Source organism: Ambystoma mexicanum, chromosome 6q (assembly GCF_040938575.1).
Source record: "Ambystoma mexicanum isolate Mex_15411 chromosome 6q, UKY_AmexF1_1, whole genome shotgun sequence".
Classification (NCBI taxonomy): domain Eukaryota; kingdom Metazoa; phylum Chordata; class Amphibia; order Caudata; family Ambystomatidae; genus Ambystoma; species Ambystoma mexicanum.
The window spans coordinates 1605427713-1605455682 of record NC_090937.1 but is presented as its reverse complement, the minus strand read 5'-3'; the positions used below and the strand labels follow the sequence as shown (position 1 = coordinate 1605455682).

At 47.1% G+C, this 27970-nt stretch overlaps 1 pseudogene; it reads right to left on the bottom strand.

Annotated features, from left to right (window-relative positions):
* Nucleotides 1–27970, bottom strand: part of LOC138516893 (uncharacterized) — a 71951-nt pseudogene that overhangs the window by 8312 nt on the left and 35669 nt on the right.

Genomic DNA, 27970 nt, shown 5'->3' with positions numbered 1-27970 from the left:
AGCGACTATATGTGGGATGTTTTAGGGTTGGAACTGAATTACTCTGGAGCGGCCCCCTCTGGGATTCCAGAGGATTCCTCCAGTTGTTGCAGAGTGTGCCTGGGATGGCAACACTTTAGCTGATTAATATAGACCCACTTGTCTTCCCCTTCCGCCAGACTACCTTTGGGGTGCGGATCTTATAGGCTCCAGGGGAGATTTTGTCTATAATTTCAAACGGTCCCTTCCACGTAGGCAAACATTTTCGCTGTTTGGCCTGGTTTCTTTGGAAATTGTATAGATAGACCCGGTCTCCCACAGTATATTCCTTCCTGGTGGTCTTCAGGTCGTAGTGGGTTTTCATGCTATCAGCTGATCTTTCTAGATTCCGCTGAGCATAGGCAAAAGCATGCTGAAGGTGTTTCCTTAAATTCTCCACATACTCATGAGTTGTGGAATCATTTATCAGTGTCTGCTCTTGGGTCCTGTAGAGCAAATGCTGGGGAAGCACCATCTTGCGTCCGGTCATCAATTCAAATGGTGACAATTTAGTTGCAGATGAAGGGGTAGATCTGATGGCCATTAGGACCAGAGGTAATCGGATATCCCAACTTGGCCCAGAATCTGCCACAAACTTTTTTAAGATGCTCACAATGGTTTGGTTGTATCTCTCTACTGCTCCAGAAGAAGCTGGCCGGTAAGCAATGTGTAGCTTCCTTTTGACCCCCATTATCTCCCACATCTTTGTCATTACTTCACTGGTGAAGTGGCTACCTCTGTCTGACTCAATCCTTTGAGGTAGACCAAAATGGGAAAAGATGTGGTTAATCATCAGGGCAGCTGCTGTTTCTGCCTTGCAGTTTGAGGCCTGGAGACATTCCACCCACTTGGTAAACAAGCATGTGACGGTCAACATGTACTTGTTTCCTCTAGATGAGCGAATTACAGGGCCTACAAAGTCGATTTGCAAATCTGACCATGGCAGTGTCATCCCCCTCTTTTGGAGAGGCGCACGGTGTGTGAGGGATGATGGCTGAAATTGTGCACACACAAGACACCCCTTCAAGTATTGGTCGAGGTCCTGCCCCATATGTGGCCAGTATGCAACCTCTCTTAAGATTTCCAGTGTTGTGTGAAACCCCCTATGACCGGCGGTGGCCGCATCATGGGCGTGACTTAACATCAGGCTTCTGAATGAGGTAGGGACCACCCACTGATCATGGCCAGCTTGGGATTTCCTTACCAACAAACCGTCTTGGATTCGGAACCTTTTTGGACATTTCATCAGCACTCTTAGGTCCTCTTTCCCAATGTAATCGGTATCCGTCAGGGGAAAGTTCTCAGGGTCCTCAATGTGTTGGTAAAATTGACCAATTATTGCATCCCCCTTTTGAGCCGTAATTAAATCAGCATCAGGGGTCTCCTTACTCCATTGTGCAGTTGAAAGATCATTGTGAGCATTTGTCTGGCATCTAGTGATAGCAGTGACCTGGATTTCACCCAACAGGGACCTTGGATGGCCCCGGTTTTGGCCAGCTGATCAGCTAAGTCATTTCCAGTTTTGTCTGGTCCCTCTATACTTTGGAATGACCCTTGATCTTCTTCCAGTAGATGGTCATCCCATTCGAGGTGACCAGATCATCAATGTTTTGAATTAACTTCTCATGTTTCAAAGGTTTGTTATTAGCACATAACATGCCTCTGGTTTTCCAATTAACCAGGTGCTCCACGAACCCGTTCCGTACATAATCCGAATCTGTGATTATGACCAGTTCGTGGAGTTGATGTTGGACAGCAGTGAGGATGGCTTGATGCACAGCCATCAATTCTGCCACCTGACTACTTCAGGGACCAATTTTGTATCCAGTGGAGGGTTCTGGGGACTCATTCACCCATGCATTCCCCACGCCGGCCACCAGTTCTTTCTCCCCGTTGTTGTCAACATGGTAAGAGCATCCATCCACATAGACAGTGGGCATTCCATCACACTTGTCTTCTTCAAAGACTTTGTGTGGGGAATTAAGGTATGCCTCCATGTTGTCCTTGATTTTTTGACTTTCGTCCTCGATACAGTTTTCTCAGGCACAATCATGCAAGTCAGCCAGACCTTGCGCGGGGGGACTCTTCTTGTTTTGGCCATATCTGACCTCCACAGGAAAGCCTTGCATTGACAGAATCCAGGAAGTAATTCGGGAATTACTCACATTTCCGGCCCGGATTTTGCCACTTTGGAGATATTGCAGAGGCTGGTGTGGAGTCTCCACTATGATGTGTTCCCCCTGGATGAACGGGCGGTAATTCTTCAATGCCCACACCGTTGCCAGGAGTGCCTTTTCACAATCGTTGAATTTTTCCTCCACAGAGGATAAAGTTTTGCTCGCATAGGAGATTACTTTATTGACCTTGTCATGCTTTTGGTATAATACTGCCGTCAAGCACTTATTAGAGAACCCTGTCTCCAGGAAGAACTCTTGTTTCTGACAGGGTAAGCTAGGCAAGGTGCTTGTGAGAGGCTTCTTTTGAGTTGTCTAACTGCCTCGGATTGTTCTGGACCCCACTGCCACTCAACCCTCCCCTTCAAAAGATGAATCAGGGGTCTGGTGATCTCTGCGTAGCCCTCAATGAACTTTCTGTTGTAATTAGTCAGTCCAAGGAGGCTCCTTAGTTCCCGCAGAGTTGTGGGATCCTTCAGTTTCTGGAGTGCTTCCACTTTCTTTTCTTGGGGACAGAGACCCTGAGGAGTAATCTCATGCCCCAAGAAATTAACACGGGTTCTATACCACTGTGCCTTCAAAAAGGAAAGTTTTGCTCCGGCGGCCCTCAACTGTGTCAGAACATAACGGAGCTATGTGTTCTTCCACAAATGAACTTTTGATGAGGACATCATCTACATAAGCCAGGTTACCCCTCGCACCCAGGTTGGGCATGGCCTTATGTAGGAAAATGTTGAATTCGTTGCCGGAGTTGAGGTATCCGAAGGGAGTCCGGGTCCATGTGTACTGCTGGCCCCCAAAGGTAAAAGCCAGTTTGTATTGGTCCTCCCTACTGACAGGCACGGTCCAGTATCCATTGTTCAGGTCTATTGCTGTGAATACCTGTGACCCCGGGGATCTGGGCCAGCCCTTGGTCAATGTAGGGCAGAGGCCATCGGGAAGTATGGACCCGTTTGTTGAGCTCCCTAAGGTCAGCACAGAGTCTCCACTGGCCATTTGGCTTCAATATTCCCAGGACAGGATTATTGAAGGTGCTGTGTACTGGACGGATTATTTCCCGGGACTCAAGGTTCTTAATTATTTCAGTAAGGGACTCCATGGATGCGAGAGGCAAGCGATATTGCTTCACAAACACTGGATTCATTCCAGGGTCCGTGGGAATTGTTGTTGTGTGGATGTCGGTGCGACCACAGTCATATGAGTCTACCGCAAAGAGATCTTGGAAATCCAAGAAAACTTGTTTCAACTTTTGCTTCTGTTCCAGAGTCACACAGGCATCAGTTAGGTTGACTCTCTCTTCCACCATCTGCCTGAAGCCTGGAAAGACTTCTGGTTTGGCTATCTCAGCAGCCTCCTCCAGCTGGGTGGAGAAGTCCCTGGTCAGAGTGCTGATTTGGACTAGAGGCTTCAGGTGGGAAAGGCAGCCCTCATCGACCTGGAAAATCGCCTCATCCCTCCTGAAGTCACAAGTCACATCTTCCTTACCATAAGGGCAAGAAGTGTACTCCAGGAAGTTCCCCCCCATGCCGGGTGAAAATCCTGTCTGGTGATGTATTGTCATCACTGTCACTGTCAAAACAGTCCTTGGGGATTTGTCCTAACAGTTCATTTCCTAAATCAATGGAGAAATGTCGGTCATCAACCGCCATTCCAATTATGGTGCCTGCGGCTAGAGTAATACTCTTTAAGTCGCTGTTATCCACCTCTATTGGAATGGTGTCATGTTCTATGTTGACTAATGGTGTTGGGTTTACCCCTAACCCTTGTTGTTGGAGAGAAGCATTTAGATGAATATACGCATCAGGGTTTTTCAATTTCTGTCCTCTTTTAACTTTCACTTCCAGGGAGAATTGTCGGGTCCTTTCTGGGATGGTGACTTCCTCTTTAAACTGAATTTCAACTGCGTAAGGTAGCAATTGAGCTGACCTAAATGCTTTTTCTTGATCATCAAAGCCCATGGGATTATCCGCTAATCGGGACCAAGCTTTGAAGTTTATTAGGTCCAAACTAATGGCGAAGCGATTGAGAATGTCACTGCCTAAGTAAAAGGCAGCAGTGACGCCTCGCACGACCCAACAATTATGGACTATGCTCTTGTTGCCAATGGAGATTTTGAGCATACACCTGCTTGGCAGGAGATGTTTGGAATTGGGTGTTTCCAGATCCATTTCCCATTTGTCTATCAGTTTGAATGTGGGAATGGCTGGATCTTTTGGGAGTTGGCGGTACATGGCTTCGCTGATGAAGCTCTTACCGTTGTTCACACACACTCGAGCGAGAACAGAGTCCCTCCCATCATTTAACTGAACAGGGATGAACAACTGCTCTCCAATTTGCTGAATATCAGCCAGGCTCTGAGCTGATTTCACATCTTTCTGGACTATAGGAGTGGGAGTGTCTGATTGTGGATTGGTAAAGAATTTCAGAGTATTTCCTTCCAGTGTGGAATACCACCTTAAACTGGAGGGAAGGTTGATTTTCAGAAATAGAGAGGACCCCCCATCACCAGTCTGTTGTCCTACTGCTATTACTGTCACATCTGGAATTTGGTTGTTCTGGAATTGAAATTCTACTTGGTCAGATTTTTGTTCAACCATGTGGCAGGTGCCGTTTAGACTAACATGGTTAACACTCTGTTTTAATTTTATTGGTCGGCTAGTCTGTGTCCAGAGGACCTTGTTTACACAATCTATTAGGGGTGACAACCTTCTCAGGAGGTCATTCCCTAGTAAACAAGGGGTGCCCTCTGGAGTTACTACTATGACCGGGTGTTTCACCTTGTGTTGCCCAATTTTAATGTCCAAGTCTGCAGTCCCCTCGACGGGAATTTCCTTCCCGTCAAAGTTCTGCAGTTGTCCAGGAAGAGAGGTGAGAGGAATTCGGTAATTCTCCCCACTTCCTGCATTTAGTGCATCAAAGGCCCTTCTGGACAGAAGGGTAGCTTGGGATCCAGTGTCCACCAGTGCCGAAATTGTACCCTGCCCCTGTACTTGTACCGGGGCATAGTATCTTCCCTCCTTCTCCTCAAGGGGGCACAGATAATGCACATTTTTGGACAACTGGTGGGCTAATTTTCTGGTTTTGGACATTGCTAGCGAAGAGATTTGGGCAGAATTCTGTGGAGAGCCTGGGGAATCTGAAAGAAAAAGTTGGCAACTGGAAATGGTTTCGGGTTCTGGGCCGCCCCCCCCTTTTTGGAGGCAGTCATCAGGATGGGTTTGACCCATGGGATTTTGGTATTGTTGGTTCTGGGATAGAATGATGGGCGGCGACAGCTCAATCCCCACATCTACCCAGTCTGTTGATTCGGTTTTAGGTTGCCCTGGTTCCGGTTCTGGGCCGCCCCTGCCTTTTTGGAGGCAGTCACCAGGATGGGTTTGAACCAGGGAAGTTTGGTTTTGTTGGTTCTGGGATAGGATGATGGGCGGCGACAGCTCAATCCCCACATCTACCCAGTCTGGATTGGAATCTCTTGGGACCCATTTTTCCTTGGGAGGAGTTCCCCCATCTCTGAAGGAGAAGATCCTTTTCCCAGGATCGTCTGAGGATCCCTCTCCCTCAAATTGGAAGACCTGTACCTCCTCCACAAAGTGGGTCTGTTTGGGTCCTTTGTTTCTCCTACCTCCTCTCTGCTTCTTGGGTGGCAGACTTTCAGGGGTAGGAGATTTTGTTTCCGGTTCCTGGTTTTCCAGAGGCTGTTTACAAGTTGGGAAGGAAGCTTCCTCCAAGGCTTTACACCCCTCTTCCCCTTGTGCCTCCTCCCTGGGAACCGGTGGGTTATCGGGGTGCTGCCCCCGTCATTGTTCTTGAGCACCAGGTCCAGAGTTTGGGGCATTCTGCGGTGGCATGGTCATCTGAGGGTTCTGTTGAGCCCTCAGTATGTGACCCAGATCCCGTGCCATATTTTGGACCTGCCGCTCTGACTGGGAAACCCGCTCAGGCTGATACGGGGCTCTATTTTCTACCCTGGGATGATCCCGGGAAGGGTAGCTACCCCTTCTCTGGTAATACCCCGGGTTGGGAAGATTTGGGTACCCCTCCACCCTTGGAATCCCCTCTCCCAGATTAGGTGGTCTGGGCTCAGGGAATTGGGGAAAGAAGGATGAATGAGTTTGGGGCTGGAAACCTTGTGGATACCTGGGGAAAAAGTTTTGCCCAGGGTTTGGTGAATTTCTGCCCTCCTGTGGGAAGTTTGGAGGGAAGTTCTCTGGGTTAGGTGCTTGACTGGATCCCCCCCTTGGGCTGGAGGAGTCCACACATAACCCAGGATGGGTCGGTTTCCCTTGTAGCGGGGACTTACATAATCAGGGGAGCGAGGGACCCCATTTGTGGGACTACCTCCTTGACTCCCTGTCTGTGACTGGCCCGAGGGCCTTCTGGTGTTAGAGTTGTTCTGCGCAGGCAGGTTTTTAGGCCCCCCCATCTCCAAATCTAAAACGGGGGCAACCTTTACCTCCGCCACCTTGGCAGCAGCAGGGGTGCTGTTGGTTTTGGGGTTTTTCTGCGCATTACTTTTATTTTCTATGGGCTACTGCACCTCATAGATCCGGGTGGCTTGCTCAATGACCCAGTCTAAAGATCTTTTCTCGTGAAAATCTCTCACGAGCTGGGTCATTATGTACTTGGGAAGAGCATGGAAAAATGTGCTGATGAATTCTCTGCTGTCCGTGCGTACCCTTCTGGTGGTCTGTGCAAAGGCACGCTTCAATTCTTGCACGAATTCTTGTGGGGCCTGATCCTCCTCACTTTGCAAATTGTAGGCTACCTTGCGAGCCTCTTGGGGATTTCTATGTACAGAAAAATGTTTCAAGATGGCCGCCCTATATGTGGACCATCTTGAATGGTTTTGGTCCTCCAGCCCCGCAAAGAAACTGGAGTATTCAGGGGAGAATGTCCATTTGACGTACTGGATGCAGCTACTGCTGTCCTTCAAATGGAAAGTCTCCATCATTTGCTCATAGAGCTCCAAGTGTTCCCAAACAGAATACTTTGCGTTCTTATGATAAGGCGTGATGACAGTCCTGATTGCCTTAATCTGTTTTAAGGGGTCCTTAAGCAAGGCCCTTTTCACCTTATTGGCCTTTTTGGTTCGGGTAACCCTGGTCCATTCATCCTCTGATTCAGAAGCACTGCTCCCAGAGGTGCCCGTCTGATCTTCCAGGTTTTCCCGGATTCTGCGAGCCTGGGAATAGCTGGCAGAATGTGGGGACCTGGTCTCCTGTGTCCTGTGCTGCTCAGAGGAGTCTTCCGATCCCTCCTTGCTACCAGGATTTGATGGGTACCCCCCCACTGACCTAACTGGGCAGTGGTTTTCAGGATGCCCTTAGTGGGCCTACTCTCCTGGGGTTCCCCACTAAATTGCACTGTACTTAGGTGCCCATACCCGTATGTCTGCCCATCCATTCCTGGGTGGTACTGGCCTACGAGCCCCATCCTTTTGGCTGGATAGTAATCTGCCATCCCTGTGACCCTGTTCGCACGTGCACCAGGGGACATGGGGGTGGCAGAGTCCAGGGACTGTGAGAGATGAAGGGCTTTGGTACTAGGGCTCCTGAGGTTATGCTCAGGCGTTTCCCTTTCCCATCGAACCTCATCTCTATGAGCCCCTGCTCCCTGTTGCAATGCAAGAGCCTGCGCTTTCAGTTCCTCAGTTAAGGCCTTACTAGACTCTATCAGTCTCTCCTGCATGGCTACCTGTTGCTGGAGCCTATCATTGTGCTGGCAGAGACCCTCATTCTCTCTCTGTGCCTCCTGATTGGTCCTGGAGTACTGGGCCAGTCTTTGCTGCAGGAGGGTTACCTCCTGAGTCACATCCCTACTGGCCTGCTCCTTTCTTGCCAGAGCCTCTTCCACCCTCCTGGTGTGCTCTAGCAAGTCGTGATGCTCTTTTTGGAGGTCACCCAGCCCCTGGAGGGCCAAGTGATTTTCTTAAATTTTTCTTTTTAAATGGCAGACTTCCTGGCCTAAGGTATCCCTTTCCTGACCAAGAGCCTGCATTTGTGATGCCAGGTCGTCCCTCTGCCTTTGAAACGCACCAGCTTTCTGGCGTTCTTCATCAAAATCTGCCTGGGTATCCAGGTCTGTCAAAATCAATGTATTGCTTTCCTCTTTCTCTCTGTCTAGTTGGATTTGCAGGGTGGCTACTTGCTCTGTGCATGCCCTGTTGAAATTGATTTGTTGCTCCAGCTTTTTCTGGCTCTGCAGTAAGGAGTCCAAACTGTATTGGTGCTCCTTCTGCAGAGCCAGAATTCTGGTATCCTGGTCTGTCTTTTCCTGTTACGGTATATCCATGTCCTCTTTTATTTTAATGATAAACTGCCTACTATCATTTTCTGACTCCTGGCTCCTCTGCAGCCTCTGCTCAGAAGAGACCAGGTCAGATTGGGCCTTCTCTAATTCCAACAGTTGCCTACTTGCCAGATCTTGGCCTTCAGCACATTTGTCCTGCATGGCTCCCATATATAGATACAAATATGCCGCTATCCTAACCATCTTGTCGTGTTCATCTTTAGCTTTAGGGGCCATGTATAGTTCGCTCAGGGCCACATGTAAGGGACCCTGATCTCTCCAGATATCTAACCCAGTTGCAGTGACCTGTTGTGTGATTGCCTGCAACCACGCATCCTGGCCCTGCTCAGTCCATTCACCTCTCACAAATAGCTTATGTAAGAAGTGCTCTCTGGCTATTTTGATGTCTACCAGTGTCGTCATTCTGGAATTTGAGTTCCTTCCTGACTTACAGAAGTTTGTATTTTATTTTGCAAAACAGACCGTTTCCTTAGAGCATTCCTTTGAGGGGTGCTTTCACAGTGTAAAACAGCGCGGTGATCTAACCGGATATGTGTATCCGGTCAGTTGGCACACTGTATTAAGCTGCACAAGTGGTAAATCTAATCCAGAATCTCCGGCTACGAGTCCCCACTTTGTAAGCGGATTCAATTCAACACTACAGCTAAGTCAATGCCTAGTCTGGGATGCTGAGGGAAACCCTTATTGATATATTTTTATGTCCAGTTCGTTTACTCTGGATGACAACTGTTATATAACACCCCTCTCTTAGAATCCCTCTGACCCCACTGAGCCAAGAAGTAGGTTTGTTTTGCAAATTTAAAGGTTTATTTGAAAAGTAAACTATATATATATATATATATATACATATATATATATATCACACTTTTATAATAAATTAATGTTTGATAGCACACTTGTGAAGATGATAGTGATCAACAATGGATAATGTTACAGTGGTACACTCTTTTTGATGGCTTAGAAGTGATATAGAGAGGATAAAGTAGCTGAGAATGCTTTTATGGCTTCAAGGACAATGCAATGATGAATGAAAATGCAGTACAGAAAATAAACTTGATATGACTTCAACAAAAGACAATGTAATCACTTTTCTTTGACAATTCTCGTTCCTAGCACAAACTGTTCCGGAGATACGGCCAATTTAGTAAAGGTAGTTTTTCGGATTTTAAATTTTAAAGCTCAGAATGACAAATGACAGTTTTCAGTTTTAAAAATGAAAGAATTACACGATTTTAGGAGGCAATTCTAATAGGCTAAAATAGTTTGGATTAGATTATTTTAAACTAAGAGGTTGGTTTTGGCACAGTGCTAGCTGGGTACTCACACTAGATTTTGGACAGGACTGCGACTTCGTCACGGATCGGGTCAAGATTGGCTGCGGTTCTCTGGTACTGGTTCCGCGTACAAAGATCTGGGTCAGCTCTCAGCACTGCACAGCGATCTGGTCTAAGTCTGGTCTCTCTGGATAATTCTGCCTTCTGGGTCTCTGGTCTCTGGAGATTGATGGATTTGAAGTCTGGAGTCTCCCAGCAAAGCGTCCCGCAAGAAATTGAATCTCTCTACCTAGGTTTCAATGTTCCTTTTATGTGTTTTGAAAATGGGTGTGTGCCTGGGCCTAGCTAAGCCTGCCCCTCTCGCTTATTATTGGCCAAGCTTTCCTCCCTCCCTTGATTGGGGGAAGGAAATGGAGTGTTAGTGTGATGCTGTAGGTTTTATGGTCAGAGGAACCCCCCCTTGTCAAATTGCACACAATCTATTTCTGACCCAAATACATATTTATCTATCTACCATGTTTCTAATATTATAGGTCCAGTTAACATATTTTCTGTAGCACCAAACCATCCGATCCCTGTCTTTGTACGATGTCGTGTCCACTTATGACAGAATTCTCCCCTTTTCATCCAGATAAGGACCTCAGAACCTTTCCAGATTTTACACAAATATGCACCAGGGGTATGGGTTTCAGATGATAAAGTGTCAGATTTTTAACATGCATACATTTGGAGTAACAACCTTTTTTTCCGCTACTATCCCCAAGAACATACCACAGGGTCCTAACACCTCTTAAAATGTTCACAGAAAAATCACAAGAATGATGATGTTATCCGCACTTTGAATTATCCATCTTTTTAAAATCATGCTCTGGCCCCAAAGGGGTGTGGTTTTCCAAAGCACATGGTGGAATTTCTGGTTCATCCACTTCCCCCAAGCTCAGCTTGCTCTCACAGGCACTGCCCCTCCCAGTTTCTCCCAAGAGGAAGCCATTTTACGACCCCCCCAATATAACATTTGCCTGAGCCAGGGATAGTGCTTTGTTTAGTTTCCTGTAGTCGCCAGTTGCCACTCCCCTAATTCAATCAGAGAGGTGTCACCTCCTTTTGGCAGGGGCAGCAGGATGCAGGCAGGCCTGGGAAGAGTGGCTGAGCAGGTTTCACTCCTGTCGGCGGTAGTTGCCGGGCAGAATTCACTCTCTTCAAGCCAGGCTTCAGCTAAATGTCACTTTAGTTCCCAGTTTTTCTACATTCAAATCCAACTCACAATTTTTGCACATGCAGCTAGAATGCTGATTCTAAGTTCAAAACTATGACGTTTAACAGTTGCAACCTATGTTACACTCAAAAGTAGGTCACTCATTTATTTTAAACATTTCGATTTTAGTGGCTTTCTGTCCATTTAACCTAAGCTGCTGACATCCACAGCTCAGCCAGTTTTGTTATAAACATTGTTTTGGGCTCTCACCTTTCCAAATTTTGTATGCACACAAGAATACATTCTGCCAAATGTCTGCTGGTGTTCATTGAGATTTTTGAATATCTTGTGATGTTTAAAATAGGCATTTTGAGCTTGCATTCAGGGAAACAAAGGTGATTTCAAAGCGCTTTTTTAGCCAACCGGCCCTGCTGTTTTTCCTTTGGCACACATTTCACTCATGGCACTCTTGGCCCATCATGCTTGCACTGGTGGGTGGCAGGTTAGGCAACCATTTTGGTGTGCGCACAAACTGCGCGGTTTTCCCGGATTCTGGCGCAACTGTGGGCTTTTCCGCCATCTTGAATTTTCTAAGCCCACAGCACCAAATTTTGCAGCTTAATAGTCCAAACGTGGGTCAGGACACCCAACAGTTCTAGGCAGTCATTAAACACAATGGTCTATTGTGTACAGAAAAGCCAATGGGCCTCATTCCGAGGTTGGTGCTAGGCATGGCGCTATTAGCGCTATGACTAGGACCATTGCCGGTACTGTGTCCGCCCTGGTTCGATGGGGACTTACCGGTCTAGTCCGACCTTTGCGGGACCGGTAAATCCCCATTGAAAATGTCAATCCCCATTCCCATTTGAGCCCCCATAGGGCTCAATGGGAATGGGGAGGGTGCTAATAACGGTACTGTAAATTACGGTACCGTTATTTGCTCCCTGGACCCTTTGCGGCTCCCGCTAAGGCCGCCTGGTAAAACTAGGCGGCCTTAGCGGGACCCGCAAAGGGACTTCGTAGTAGGGTGCAAAGGGATTACCGGCACCAATGTCCTTAACGGTGCCCGGTATCTCTTTGCATTTCGGTGTGTAGCATACCATCTTCAGGGCTATATGGACCTCTGGTGAGTAGCGAGTCATCTAAGAGCCGGCTGCTCTTCCATTACGCGTGACAAAGAATTGTGAAGGCACCGTTCTGATGGTAACACCATACGAGATACAAGATGGATGACTCGCTACTCACCAGAGGTCTATATAGGTAGCAGTAGAGGGATAAGAATGAACCCTTTCCAATGTAAGATGGGATGTACTGGGTCTGTGGTTTAAAGTGAATAACTTTAAGTTAATGCCAACTTTATCTTTTCTGGGGTCAGTAGTCAGCCCCAGAAAATGGAGTCAATGGGAAGTCTCAAAGACAACCTTATGTCACTGCACTGAAGGTGCTGTGTAACACACATGAAAAATGATGTGCCATGGAGTAGGTGAGGCTCCATTGCCCAAGATCACACAAAAAGTAAAAACACACACAGCAAAACACATGTAAGAGTGGGAAAAAGGCTCACACTCTTACCAGGTGAAAAAAAATAAACTCTAGAAATCTAGCAAAGCTGCTGAGGGACTCATTAGATAAGGGAAATCAGCCATTTATGAGAATTCTCCTAAGGGACAGGAGGATTTAATCCACTCCTGGATGAATCTCTACCTCTAGTCAGTTAAAAACATCCTAGAGAGACCATCAGCATTTTGGTGGTGACGTCCTTTATTTGCAGACTATATGACCTACAATCCTGTTGAGGTACATTACTCTTTTTTAATGTATAGGGGATCTGATCTAACAGTCCCTCAGAAGTTGTAACAACCTCTGAAACTACAAAAGGCTTTTTCAAGGGGTCTTTAGAAAGGGATCCCTTAGATCTAAAGGGGCCTCCATGGTTCCTCACTACCTCTCTGACAAGAGCAGGTTGGGTCTTAGGTATCTTCGTTGGAGTGGATGTGGTCAAGCAAGGTACATGCTGCCACTTCCTCTGAGATCTGACCTTACCTATTTTAGAAGTTTCCCTCCTAATACTAGGATTTACATTGGAGTCTTCAGTAGAAGCTCCAACAGTCTTAATGTTTTCAGTCTTAGACCTATTTTTCCTGGCTTTCCACCAGCTTTGAGAATTACCAGTTCTCACAGGCCTAGAGAGGGGTCCAGTCTGTCTATCCACCTCTTCCTCAGAAGCAGGGGGAGTCAAGGACTTTACAATTGGATGGGCAATGATGGAGCTTGGTTGGGGCTCCCATATCCCTACTATACTAGCCTCAGATTTGCCTGGGTTAGAGATCAACTTACTAACAACAGGGCTTGTAGTGTGGTTCTCTGTAGAGGTTCCCACCGGCTCAGATTGGTCTCTTAAGGTTGCCTCTCTGGCCAATCTGGTTTGGTTCTGTTTTCTCTCACTGGGAGGCCTGGGGGTACTGGATACTACTCCTAGAGCTTTTAGATTGTTCCCCAACAGGACTCTCCCAGGCGCACCTCATTCTAGACACTGACAGTGATCCTCACTGTCATATTATTACACTGAATGAGAGCTGGCAGAATTGGAACCAATTGGACAGGGCCTCCAGAACATTTAGTTGGATCTTTGGGTGCCTTAGCAACATCCTCAGGCTTAACAAAGCTTCCATCCACTACTGTTCTGCTGGTCCCAGTGTCTCTCCTGGCTGGAGTATCTGCTATATTCCCTAGAGTTTTCTGGTATGGAGTTGTACACATCCATATTCTGTTTCTTCCCAGGCCCATGGACTCTAAGGATACAGTTGACTGAAGACCCAAGGGTGCTTCAGCAAATAGTTCAAAGTGGGCACTAGCCATTTGTACTTCTTCCTCTGGGGAGAAGGCTAAGGAGGCAGTGCTGATCGCTGCAGGTTTACCCTTGCACCTGGGATCTCCTTTGACATGGTCAGTTGACCCACAAACATTACATTTACCAAATGCTCTCTCGAATGGGGGCTTCTGGCGACCTCCCTCTGGTTGAGCCCCAGAGGATTCACTAGCCCTATTTGGTTTCCCATGTGTCTTACCCTGGTTATGTTTGTGGGTCTCTTCTGGATGGGAGCTATTAAAATTCTCCTTGTTATCTTTCTTTGGCTGTTTTCCCTCATCCTTCTTCTGAGTAGCCCCAGCATCCCTGTGAGTAGCGCTGTTGGCAGCCCACAAGTCAGCAGCCTTAGCTAGCTTCTTTGGATCTATCTCCTTAGAATCAGCCAAGTGCTGTCTGAACTCAGGAGAGCAGACATCAAAATTAGACTCCAACATAAAAAGATTTCTCATTCCTTCATAAGTGTTTACACTGTAACTCTTAATCCAACCATCTAAGTTTTTCAAACATTCACATACCCAGGTAGCCCAAGGGTTACCATTATGCTTTATGAGGCTCCTAAACCTCTTAAGGTACTGGGAAGGGGATTTCCCAAATCTAGCAATTAAAGCTAGCTTCACACACTCATAATCCATCCTATTCACCTCCCCCAACTCCATTCAACATCAGATGCAACAGTGGGTAGCCTAGAAAAGAGCCAGGGAAGCAATTGATCCCCTGTAAAACCTTGAATACCATGGTTATATTCAAACATTGCCAACCAATCCAAAATATTAAGCTTAACCTCATACATACCCACAATTTCTTTAGGCATGTAGGGTCTCTTAGGACTGGAAGACCTAGAAGACTCTGGGAGAGAAGCATTTTCAAGAGACAATTTTTTCATTTCTAGTTCATGATTCAACTCCATTTCTCTGAGCTTAAGTTCTTGGTGTTTGTGTTCAGTTTGAGCATTTAAACGTTTGAATTCCAGTTCAAGCCTAATTTTCTCTAGAGCAATGAATTCGGGACTGAGAGTAGGACTTGTGGGGGTCCCAGTGGACAAGGGTTGAGGTTGCTGAGCAGGCAAGGGGGCCAGGGAGGCCTACATTAGGAGGCACATCTGCCTCTTCCAACTCATCATTAACAGACACATTATCATATTCAATACTTTCCACATTTGCTAAGGAGTCAGGCATTTCAGTCCCACTCCCCAGACTTGGATTCTTTAACAACATTTCAATCAATTCAGATTTTTTTGCCTTTGACAGAGAGTTTCCTTTCTTTACACAGATTTCTTAGATAATCAGCAGTGTAGCTAAGGAGGGTCTCCTGACTGTAGCTTCCCATATCAGACATGATTAATATTGCTTTTTAGTGATGTTAGCCTTGTTGGTAGTTGATCCAAGGTAATAGCAGCACTCTAAGTGTTTGATCCCACCGCTGCCATCAGTGTTAGGCAGAATTACATGCAGTACCCTTTGGGACCACCACACACAATTAAGACTACAAGTGACAGTACAAATTCACCTTTGGTACAAGCCTGTACTACACAATTAAAGTGGTAGCAGTGGCTGAGCAGCCAGACTTATCTGAAGAGTAACTGAGCAGTATCAAATAGTTATACAAAGGACAGCAATTACTATGATTCAGGCAAACACTGACTCAAGGTTATCAAATAAAAGAATATACATTTATTTCACTCTTAAGTTGTATAACATTACACTATTATAAGCAGTTTAAAAATCACACTCTTAATACACCACACCACTGCCAATAAGTTCCAGACAAGTTAAGCTCACAAAATGAAGTGGGAGCAAAATGGCACTCCAGCAATTTAAAAGGGAGGGAAAGACAAAGTTAATAGAAATTGAACCACACCAACAGGAAAGTACTCAGGGCATTTGAGCAAGAGGAACTACAGTGATAGAATCAGGTAGAAAAGGCTTATGGCCAAAGTCAATGGGTCAAACGTCTTTTGCTCAAGATCACATGGTTCAGGGTAGTTTGCGGTAAAGTTCGTGCCACGGATTCAGGACAAAGTTGGTTGGCAGAAAAGTTAGTTCAAAGAGAAGAGAAGGTCAAGCCCTCGGTTTGAAGAAAGTTTTCAAACACTTTCACAGCGGCTGAACGAAACGAACAACTGGATTTGCACAGTACCTTAAAACAGAGAGGAAGCTGTAGCTGAGGCGGACGTTCCTGGTAGTTCTTGCAGGCTCATGGTTCCTGAAGTGACTGACGGACTGACAAGAAGTATGAAGACTATAGGGTCCTGCACTACCCAGGGAAGAAACCAGCAGCACAGCAAAACAACAAATAAAAGGTGTGCTCCTTAAAAACCAAGCAGGGTTCCACCTTCCTGGCTATCCCGCCCACTGTAGCTCTGTACAGCAAATTCGACCAGAGGAGGGGTCCTGGCTTACAGTTTGGGCAAACTGGTTGGTCCCACCAGCTCAAGGGAAGAAGTTTCCTGGAGGATCTTCTCTGTTGTCGGATTCTGAAGATTCGGACCTGCAGCAGGGCTTCACCGGGTTGTTCAGTCATTGTAGGGGTCCCCTTCCATCAGCTCCTCATTGATTCTTTAGTTCCAGTGGCGACTCTGCCTTTCCCGACCCAGAGACCTGCTTTTTATGCAGTTTTCCCCCATTCATACAGCCTGGCTGTCAATCACACAGCAGGGTGGCTCTCCTGGCAAGGACAGTCACACAGCCAATCAAACAGGAGTGCGACTTGGGTTACCAAGGCAACCTATGGCAGGGGTCCTAAGACCCGTCCCTCACATCCTGCCTACCCAGACTTTCAGGCCCCTTAAGGAGGGCTTCTGTGAAGAAGCCCGCGAAAAGACGGCGAACAAAGGGGCCAAACCTGGTTTGGCGCGCAGAGTAAAGCACAAGAAAGACATTTACAAAAAGAAATGGCGAATAAACCCAGCAGGAACCGTAATAAAATATATATGGTCAAGCAGGTTTATGTTTGAGGCTAATATAATAGCCTAAAACAATGCCATGGTTATATAAGATAACCGGGGTATAAATAATAGGATAGTTACCACTGCCACCAGCCAAGTCTTAGTGTAAAGGGAGCAAAACAATGCTCCAAGAGACACAGACAAAAAGGGATACGAATTAACCCTTTCCAATACTCCATGTAAGATGGGTTGTACTGGGTCTGTGGTTTAAAGTGACTAACATAAAGTTAATGGCAACTTTATCTTTTCTGGGGGACAGTAGTCAGCCCCAGAAGTCAGTGGGAAGTCTCAAAGCCATCCCTGCGTCACTGCACTGAAGGTGCTGTGTAACACGCATGAAAAATGATGCTATGGAGTAGGTGAGGCTCCATTGCCCAAGATCACACAAAAAGTAAAAACACACACAGCAAAACACATGTAAGAGTGGGAAAAAGGCTCACCCTCTTACCAGGTGAAAAAAAGAAACCCTAGAAATCCAGCAAAGCTGCTGAGGGACTAATTAGGTAAGGGAAATCAGCCAATTATGAGAACTCTCCCTAACACATACATCCACCACAACAAACATCTGCAAAAAAAAAACAATCCGAGACACTGGGTCTTACCCCTCCAGACACATCAAGCCAGTGTACTCAATCAAAGCACACTTAGAAAGTAGACGCGCACAGACACCACATCCTCCTGGTTGTACAAGCATCAACATATGTTGTTTACTAACTAACCCCTCAACCGGCAGGAGTAAAGGCACATGTGGTGTGTTCTGTTTGCTAGCCCCTGACTCTAGAATAAAATGTTGGATAGATGCAAAGAAGCTATGCAGGAACGCAGTGGTGACAGTGTGCTTTTCCACTGACATATGTAGGACAATGCCCGAGGCTAGGCAAATGTATGCAGTGTCCAAGACGGCCATGTAACAGGGTGTGGGGCAAGAGTTGCATGATTTACAGAACTGAAGGAAAGTTTTGGCTGCACACGTCTCAGGTCCCCGTACTAAGTAAATGGGGCACATGGATGTGATGTGCCTTGTCAATGTGGTACATCACCTGTCAGACCCCACCAAGAGAAAGGCAATGTTCTTATAGAATCATTGAGCCTGTGTGTCTCTGCTCTTGACATTGGCACAGAGGGCCCCAGATGGATTGGGATGCTGAACAAGACTTCCTGACAGAATAGAGGATTAGGACTGACAGGGTTGGCGCTTGGCAGGCCCTGGAGGTGGTATCCTTGTGTAAGCTCAGCCTGCACTCGACGTTGCTATTGTTCTAGACCGTAGTGAAAATGGGTGCACATGTGCAATTCCAGGACTCTGAGATGCGTTCTTAATATTGTTCATTGGCCTGGGAGATTTGAGATGGAAGCAAACACTGGGGCGATCAAGGAGCGATTTCTATGCAGATGAGAGTGGGAGCTAGTGTCTGTGCAATGTGTATGTTGTAATGTTGGTTGATGACTGATTTAAATGTTTCAAATGCAGTTATACTTCGATGTCGCATCTTCTTTTATGTTGTACAGTGCTTTGTTGCTGCTTTTGAGCTAGTTTGTGCCTTTTACTTATGTTAACTAAATAACTAAATAAGTGCATAAGAAAAAGGTTGGGGACAGATTAGGTGTTTTTGTGGTTTGTGAATGCAGGGTCTCATTTGCACAGATGCTTATGGCCCAGGCTTGTCCAATACAGTTCACAACCATTGATTAGTCTTGAGATGGTTTATTCTTCAGTTGTGTTTCTAATGAGCATTCTACTAATTGATCAACCAGTCATGGAGTAGAATGTCTTGCTAAGGTGTATCAAGCCCTGTTGCCATAGTTCGGAAGACACTCCCAGCCTGCCCCCTTAAGGTGTAGGGACTACCCATCAGGCATGACAGCTCCATCCTTGGTTGGTACTTTGGACAGACACGTGATAGGCAGCCTAGGGAATGGTGATGGCTACTCGTTCCGAGGTTTCTGCTAGAAGACCGGGTGCTACTGTGGACGAGTTTTGTAGTCGTCTCATATTAAGACAGATGTAGGGTGGAGAGAGCAGAGGGGGCTGATCTAGGCATGTGAAGGAGACACATGTAAAAGGTGATTGCTCATGTGATGAGGAGGCAGGATCATTATACCTCACCGTCACAATATCATTCTAAGACTTCAGTAGCATGGATTTCGGCCAGCGTCATGTCATGAATCCTGACTGGAAATTCCTAAAGGTGGTTGTTGTCTAGGCGGCATGAGAGTGGCCACCTTGTGAAATGGCACATTGATGTGAAGTGTTATACAAAGGCTGCCCAAGTTAGCACCATTGGGCTAAAAACATTAGCTCAAGCATTTTCATCTCATTGTTCGTAATTTTGACATTTCTATCTCCGATCTGGTGGCTGCATCTAAAAATGGAAGGTGAAATGACACACAAAACTACGAGGATTATATCTGATGCAAATAACATACGAGTTCTAATTTGAACTCAAACAGGAACCTTCAACACTGAGCATTACATGACCCATTAGTGATCACAAATAGTTTTGGCACTCTACTTACTCAAAGGTGGAGTTCAAGGGCGTAGAGCTCTCCTTGTTATTGTATTTCTGCTCCGCCACAATCTCCACCCCCTCGTTAGTGATTTTTCCATTCTCAGCCTCAAACTCAAGCGACACAACCTTCATGATGGTTTTATCCCTTGTAAACGATAGGAGTTTGTAAATGTTGTACTTGAATCCCAATTGTTGGGCTCTCGCTTGCCAGTTTTCTTCTCTGTGAGTAGGGGGTGGACCTGTGTAGATGTTGCCGTTACCTCTGTCAACCGCCCACAGGTTTCCGTCTGGGGTGAAACCCATGTAGTGGGTTAATTGTGCCCAGGCCCCTCCGTAACCAATCTCTGTTGCATGATCGACCCAGTTTTGTTCTGCTTCAGTTGGAGGGAGGGCTTTTACAAACTTATCCGCTGTGACTCCATACAACACTCCGTCAGGATCAAAAAAGAGGGCATAGAAGTTATGCCATCCAGCAGTGCCAATTTTCTTGGCTTGGCTAAACAGCCAGGGACATTCTCATTGGTTGGTGGGGGAGCTTTAAAGAACTCGCCGCCATTGGTGACCACATAGAGAATCCCCTGAGGGCTGAAGAAAATATGTTTCATCTTTTCCCAGTCAGTTTTACCAACACGTTTGGCTCCATCGAACCAGTTCAATCCCTCGGCGCTTGGCATGGTCCCTTGGTACAGCTCACTTCCGCGTATGGCATACAGCCTGTCATCTGGACTGAAGGCAATCTTGCTCACATTCGGGAGCATTCCAACTCGTCGGGATCTTTTATCAAAGTCATCCATTAAATTGAATGGTGGCAAACCTGCCCTGCAGTTGTTTCCGTTATCCACCGTGAACAGAAGCATATCTGAAATCCAACAAAAGCAAAACATTCACTGTAGATGCTTGACAAAGCAATGTGTTAGTTGCATATTTTATTGTAAGGTTTCCTCAAAGATTGTAGCAATGCAGAGAGGCACTTTTCAAGGAGTGGCTGAGCAATAGAGAGCATCTATTACGAAAATAGGCTAACATGGCTTATGCTAAACTCTATGTTGTGGGCTTGTTGTACGTGTATTATACCTATAGATTTATACTGAACACAAACTATGGAGAAAGGGGAACCCAAACTGAATCCATCATACAACAAGCATTGCCAGAGCCAACAGTTTTGGTTTATGCATAGGCATTGCATAGGCATTTGCCAGGCACTGCAATAATATGTTTCGATACTACCTGGGCATAGGATGGGAAATGGTGCTAGCACTATTATGCCAGCGCCTGGAAAATGCAGACCCCATGCCCACACAAAAAGTGAAAATTGGTCGCTTTGCCATCGAATGCCACCTCTGAGAGTTAATTATATGTGTGCGTCCATGATTTAATCAAAGTCTTGGAAGCTTTCATTGTATCGTCAAATGCTCCAATGTCTGTTATGCCGCTTCTTCCATTATGTTTATTTTTCTTTTTATTCCTTCTGCTTCTGACACAAAAGACTATTTCCTTGCCTCGTTACTCTCTAAAGTGAGCAGCAACATATCAATTATTATTTTTTCTTAATGGGTTCATTTAAGCACAGAATGCATGTCAAGGCTCTAGAATCGTAATGCTTAGTCTCAAATCTCAAACTAAACTTGGTTCTGCAAACTCATGTTATCTGTGAATGCTAAATACAGTTGGAAGATTTATAATCTGTTCGGGCTGGTGTGCTAAAAAAAACTGGTTCACACCCGTTTGAGTTTCCTATTGGTGTCAAAAGGCTCTTGTGTGTTACCTACATTACAAGAATGATGATGAGTGTTAGGACAGCCTGGGTGTCCACAGTTATGCTGGGGCGTAGGAGACCCATGTAGATGAAAAATGAACCGCACTTAATCATGTGCATGATTTAGATACAGTTTAATTCTTAGAATTACATCGGTGGTGTTATCCCCAATAATAGCTGTGAAGTTGTGCAGTTGTTTTCCCCATCCAGTGCACGTTTAGCTTCGCGTTAAGTGGACTCTTTGATTATTGCGTATGGTCAACGTTATATCACTGCTTCATTATGAAGCCCATTTTTCTGATCATTACATCGGACTGAGAAGTGTCCATTTTCTAAAACGTGTATTCTAAAGTTGAAAGGTAAAGGAAAAGAAGTGTGCGGTGGGGTGCGACTGCAGTCCGCCGGTCTCTCTTGGTTTCTTCAGCGCCTTATTAGTCACTCACCTGCATGGAGTGTGTTCAGTGCCTTATCGGACGCTCACCTGCATGGAGTGTGCGACTGCAGTCGGCCAGTCTTTCTTGGTTTCTACAGCGCCTTCTCGGACGCTCACCTGCATGGAGTGTGCGACTGCAGTCTGCCAGTCTTTCTTGGTTTCTTCAGCGCCTTATCGGACGCTCACCTGCATGGAGTGTGTTCAGTGCCTTATCGGACGTTAACCTGCATGGAGTGTGTGACTGCAGTCTGCCAGTCTTTCTTGGTTTCTTAAGCGCCTTATCGGATGCTCACCTGTATGGAGTGTGTTCAGTGCCTTATCGGACGCTCACCTGCATGGAGTGTGCGACTGCAGTCCACCAGTCTTTCTTGGTTTCTACAGAGCCTTATCGAATGCTCACCTGCATGGAGTGTGTTCAGTGCCTTATCGGACGCTCACCTGCATGGAGTGTGCGACTGCAGTCTGCCAGTCTTTCTTGGTTTCTTCAGCTCCTTATCGGACGCTCTCCTGCATGAAGTGTGTTCAGTGCCTTATCGGACGCTCACCTGCATGGAGTGTGCGACTGCAGTCTGCCAGTCTTTCTTGGTTTCTTCAGTACCTTATCGGACGCTCAACTGCACGGAGTGTGCAACTGCAGTCCGCCAGTCTTTCTTGGTTTCTTGAGTACCTTATCGGAGGCTCACCTGCATGGAGTGTGTTCAGTGCCTTATCGGACGTTCACCTGCATGGAGTGTGTTCAGTGCCTTATCGGACGTTCACCTGCATGGAGTGAACGTCCGATAAGGTCCGAAGATTGGCAGTCTGCCAATCTTTCTTGGTTTCATCAGTGCCTTGTCGGATGCTCACCTGCATGGAGTGTGCGACTGCAGTCCGCCAGTCTTTCTTGGTTTCTTAAGCGCCTTATCGGACGCTCACCTGTATGGAGTGTGTTCAGTGCCTTATCGGATGCTCACCTGCATGGAGTGTGCGACTACAGTCCGCCAGTCTTTCTTGGTTTCTACAGAGCCTTATCGGACGCTCATCTGCATGGAGTGTGTTCAGTGCCTTATCGGACGCTCACCTGCATGGAGTGTGCGACTGCAGTCTGCCAGTCTTTCTTGGTTTCTTCAGCGCCTTATCGGACGCTCTCCTGCATGAAGTGTGTTCAGTGCCTTATCAGACGCTCACCTGCATGGAGTGTGCGACTGCAGTCTGCCAGTCTTTCTTGGTTTCTTCAGTACCTTATCGGAGTGGTTTTTACAGTGCCTTATCAAACGCTCACCTGCATTGAGTGTGTTCAGTGCCTTATCGGACGTTCACCTGCATGGAGTGAACGTCCGATAAGGTCCGAAGATTGGCAGTCTGCCATTCTTTCTTGGTTTCTTCAGTACCTTCTCGGACGCTCACCTGCATGGAGTGTGCGACTGCAATCTGCCAGTCTTTCTTGGTTTCTTAAGCGCCTTATCGGACGCTCACCTGTATGGAGTGTGTTCAGTGCCTTATCGGATGCTCACCTGCATGGAGTGTGCGACTGCAGTCCGCCAGTCTTTCTTGGTTTCTTCAGCGCCTTATCGGACGCTCACCTGCATGGAGTGTGTTCAGTACCTTATCGGACGCTCACCTGCATGGAGTGTGCAACTGCAGTCCACCAGTCTTTCTTGGTTTCTACAGAGCCTTATCGGACGCTCTCCTGCATGGAGTGTGTTCAGTGCCTTATCGGACGCTCACCTGCATGGAGTGTGCGACTGCAGTCCGCCAGTCTTTCTTGGTTTCTTCAGCACCTTATGGGACGCTCAACTGCATGGAGTGTGTTCACTGCCTTATCGGACGCTCAACTGCATGGAGTATGCGATTGCAGTCCGCCAGTCTTTCTTGGTTTCTTCAGTGCCTTATCGGGCGCTCAACTGCATGTAGTGTGTTCAGTGCCTTATTGGACGCTCACCTGCATGGAGTGTGCGACTGCAGTCTGCCAGTCTTTCTTGGTTTCTTCAGCGCCTTATCGGACGATCTTCTGCATGGAGTGTGTTCAGTGCCTTATCGGACGCTCACCTGCATGGAGTGTGCGACTGCAGTCCGCCAGTCCTTCTTGGTTTCTTCTGAGCCTTATCGGACGTTCACCTGCATGGAGTGTGTTCAGTGCCTTATCGGACGGTCACCTGCATGGAGTGTGCAACTGCAGTCCGCCAGTCTTTCTTGGTTTCTTCAGAGCCTTATCGGACGCTCACCTGCATCGAGTGTGCGACTGCAGTCCACCAGTCTTTCTTGGTTTCTTCAGAGCCTTATCGGGCGCTCACCTGCATGGAGGGTGTTCAGTACCTTATCGGACGCTCACCTGCATGGAGTGTGCGACTACAGTACGCCAGTCTTTCTTTGTTTCTTCAGCACCTTATCGGACGCTCACCTACATGGAGTGTGTGACTGCAGTCCGCCAGTCTTTCTTGCTTTCTTCAGTGCCTTATCAGACGCTCACCTGCATGGATTGTGCGACTGCAGTCCACCAGTCTTTCTTGGTTTCTTCAGCGTCTTATCGGACGCTTACCTGCATGGAGTGTGTTCAGTGCCTTATCGGATGCTCACCTGCATGGAGTGTGCGACTGCAGTCCGCCAGTCAGTCTTGGTTTCTTCAGAGCCTTATCGGGCGCTCACCTGCATGAAGTGTGTTCAGTGCCTTATCGGATGCTCACCTGCATGGAGTGTGCGACTGCAGTACGCCAGTCTTTCTTGGTTTCTTCAGCGCCTTATCGGGCGCTCACCTGTATGGAGTGTGTTCAGTGCCTTATCGGACACTCACCTGCATGGAGTGTGCGACTGCAGTCCGCCAGTCTTTCTTGGTTTCTTCAGCGCCTTATCAGATACTCACCTGCATGGAGTGTGTTCAGTGCCTTATCGGACGCTCACCTGCATGGAGTGTGCGACTGCAGTCTGTCAGTCTTTCTTGGTTTCTTCAGTGCCTTATCGGACGCTCACCTGCATGGAGTGTGCGACTGCAGTCTGTCAGTCTTTCTTGGTTTCTTCAGCGCCTTATCGGACGCTCACCTGCATGGAGTGTGTTCAGTGCCTTATCAGACGCTCACCTGCATGGAGTGTGCGACTGCAGTCCGCCAGTCTTTCTTGGTTTCTTCAGCGCCTTATCGGACGCTCACCTGCATGGAGTGTGTTCAGTGCCTTATCGGACACTCACCTGCATGGAGTGTGCGACTGCAGTCCGCCAGTCTTTCTTGGTTTCTTCAGCGCCTTATTGGACGCTCACCTGCATGGTGTGTGTTCAGTGCCTTATCGGATGCTCACCTGCATGGAGTGTGCGATTGCAGTCCGCCAGTCTTTCTTGGTTTCTTCAGTGCCTTATCGGACGCTCACCTGCATGGAGTGCACGACTGCAGTCTGCCAGTCTTTCTTGGTTTCTTCAGCACCTTATCGGACGCTCACCTGCATGGTGTGTGTAAAGCGCCTTAGCGGACGCTCACCTGCATGGAGTGTGTTCAGTGCTTTATCGGACACTCACCTGCATGGAGTGTGCGACTGCAGTCCACCAGTCTTTCTTGGTTTCTTTAGCGCCTTATCGGACGCTCACCTGCATGGTGTGTGTTCAGTGCCTTATCGGATGCTCACCTGCATGGAGTGTGCGACTGCAGTCCGCCAGTCTTTCTTGGTTTCTTCAGCGCCTTATCAGATACTCACCTGCATGGAGTGTGTTCAGTGCCTTATCGGACGCTCACCTGCATGGAGTGTGCAACTGCAGTCCACCAGTCTTTCTTGGTTTCTTCAGTGCCTTATCGGACGCTCACCTGCATGGAGTGTGCGACTGCAGTCTGTCAGTCTTTCTTGGTTTCTTCAGCGCCTTATCGGACGCTCACCTGCATGGAGTGTGTTCAGTGCCTTATCAGACGCTCACCTGCATGGAGTGTGCGACTGCAGTCCGCCAGTCTTTCTTGGTTTCTTCAGCGCCTTATCGGACGCTCACCTGCATGGAGTTTGTTCAGTGCCTTATCGGACGCTCACCTGCATGGAGTGTGCGACTGCAGTCCGCCAGTCTTTCTTGGTTTCTTCAGCGCCTTATTGGACGCTCACCTGCATGGTGTGTGTTCAGTGCCTTATCGGATGCTCACCTGCATGGAGTGTGCGATTGCAGTCCGCCAGTCTTTCTTGGTTTCTTCAGTGCCTTATCGGACGCTCACCTGCATGGAGTGCGCGACTGCAGTCTGCCAGTCTTTCTTGGTTTCTTCAGCACCTTATCGGACGCTCACCTGCATGGTGTGTGTAAAGCGCCTTAGCGGACGCTCACCTGCATGGAGTGTGTTCAGTGCTTTATCGGACGCTCACCTGCATGGAGTGTGCGACTGCAGTCCGCCAGTCTTTCTTTGTTTCTTCAGCGCCTTATCGGACGCTCACCTGCATGGTGTGTGTTCAGTGCCTTATCGGATGCTCACCTGCATGGAGTGTGCGACTGCAGTCCGCCAGTCTTTCTTGGATTCTTCAGTGCCTTATCGGACGCTCACCTGCATGGAGTGCGCAACTGCAGTCTGCCGGTCTTTCTTGGTTTCTTCAGTACCAAAACTTCTTGTGTGGGTAATAAAGCTCTGTTATTAGCGTCCCGCATTGCCACCAATATGTATAATCTAAGAGGTAAACCAATATTGGTTGAACCGACTACAGATTCTTCATCTATAAATTTGCTGGTGTTAGTGACGGGGGCTATGCAGTCAGAGGCAGGGCTCAAGTAGAGGGTACATGCGGGTGGACGGTGTCCCACCACATTTTTCAGGAGCCCTCCCACTTTTTTCAGAGGGCACCTTTATATGCTAATTTCTGGTGACGCCACATTCAATTGATATGTTAATGAATTCCCCACTTTTTTTTTTAAGAACATGAAGTCAGAGGGTATCTGGCCTATTGAGGTTGCTGGGCCAGAACACCTCGCCAACAACCCAATAACTTTGATCTCTTCTCCGATTCCACCCGGGACAGAGGTTTTCTCTCCCGTTGTGCAAACTAGCGCTCTGCATTTGGATCATATCTTGAGTGGTAGTAAACAGTTGACATTGAAACGGCCCCAAATGGCCACAGCCCTAGGGCAGTCGAGTCTCCAGTGGACCGTTGACCCGTCATTGCCTGTGATTGAACACTCCCTCGAGTCATCCCTTGAGCCAAGTGGCAATTCAGAAAAAGATTAAGGACTTTTAATCTTTGGCGGGTACCACTACCGACTGAGGCAGTGTGTTAAAAGCAGACTCCACTGAAGCGGGAAAGCAATGTCATCACTGACGGCAATAAAATGGAGTTAGACCTATTGGGCGACCACAATATACAACAAGCCAACATGGCAGCTAATGAGGTGACTAAGGAAACAAGCTTACCAGCGCCGTCTACTACTGCTTTAGATTTATTTATTTATCTATATACAGGAGGAACAATGCTGTTTTGATCACAAAAGAATGTACAATAGATAAGAAATCAGATTTGAGGGGAAGCAGCGAGATTCTTAAAATGGGGTGAGTTTGAGAGACTTTCTGACCAAGTTGTGCACAGGAACAGTCACCGGGGACAATACATAAGTGGACACACCTAGATTAAGGGCAACGAACATTGGGCTTTTTTAAGTGCAGGTAGGCGGAACGGCCAGCTGTGCTCGGGATGTGACCATGATGTGTGAAGTGGTAGAGTGGAGGCAGAGGAAGTGAGGGACAGAGGCAGGTTAGAGGCGAGGGAGAAATGTTAGCTAGCAGGCAGATGAGAGGTAGGGAAAGAGGGTATCTTGAAGGCAAAGAGGTAGGCTTTAAGTTTGGTTTTGAACAAATCCATGGGGACTGTTTAATCAGATGTCCAGGGAAAGTGAATTCCATTCAAATCGAGCAAGAAGAGATAAAGTGCGGAATGCAAGAGGAAGCACAGGTAGGGTGAGGAGCCACAAGGGTAGTCAAGGAGGCAAAGTGGAGATTATGGGAAGGCTTGTAGAGTTGGATAGAGGAGGATAGAAACTGTGGTGCCAAACTGTGGATAGCTTTTTTAACGAGGAGAAGACATTGAAATCTGGACTTGTTTTGCATTGTCTGCCATCCAGCCTGGTGACGGTCTGAGGAAGTAGATGTGAAGTGAGAGAGTTCAAAGAAAGTCATGGTAGCGGTTAATGATATTGTTGAGAGGACAGAAAGCATAGTTGGGGAGACCAAAGAGAATGCTGGCACAGTAGTCCAGTTTAGAGAAAACAAGCGTTGTTAAGAGATTCTTGGCGGTGCCGAAAGGTAGGAGGTTTATGATTTTCATAATATTTAGGAGGTTTAGGCGAGCTGCTGTTTCTGTTTTGGAGATTAAAGTAGAGAAGGTGTGAAAAGGTTCATAGCTGATGCAGAGGTTTTTAGCTGAAGAAAAGTAGGGGACAGTGTCAGGTTGAAACTGAATAGGCAGAGGAACAGATGAGAGAGAGCTGTTCGGCAGAGAAGAAGAGGACCTCTGTTTTGGTACAGGTTAACATCAGAGAGTGCAAAGCCACCCAATATTTACTGGCAGAGAGA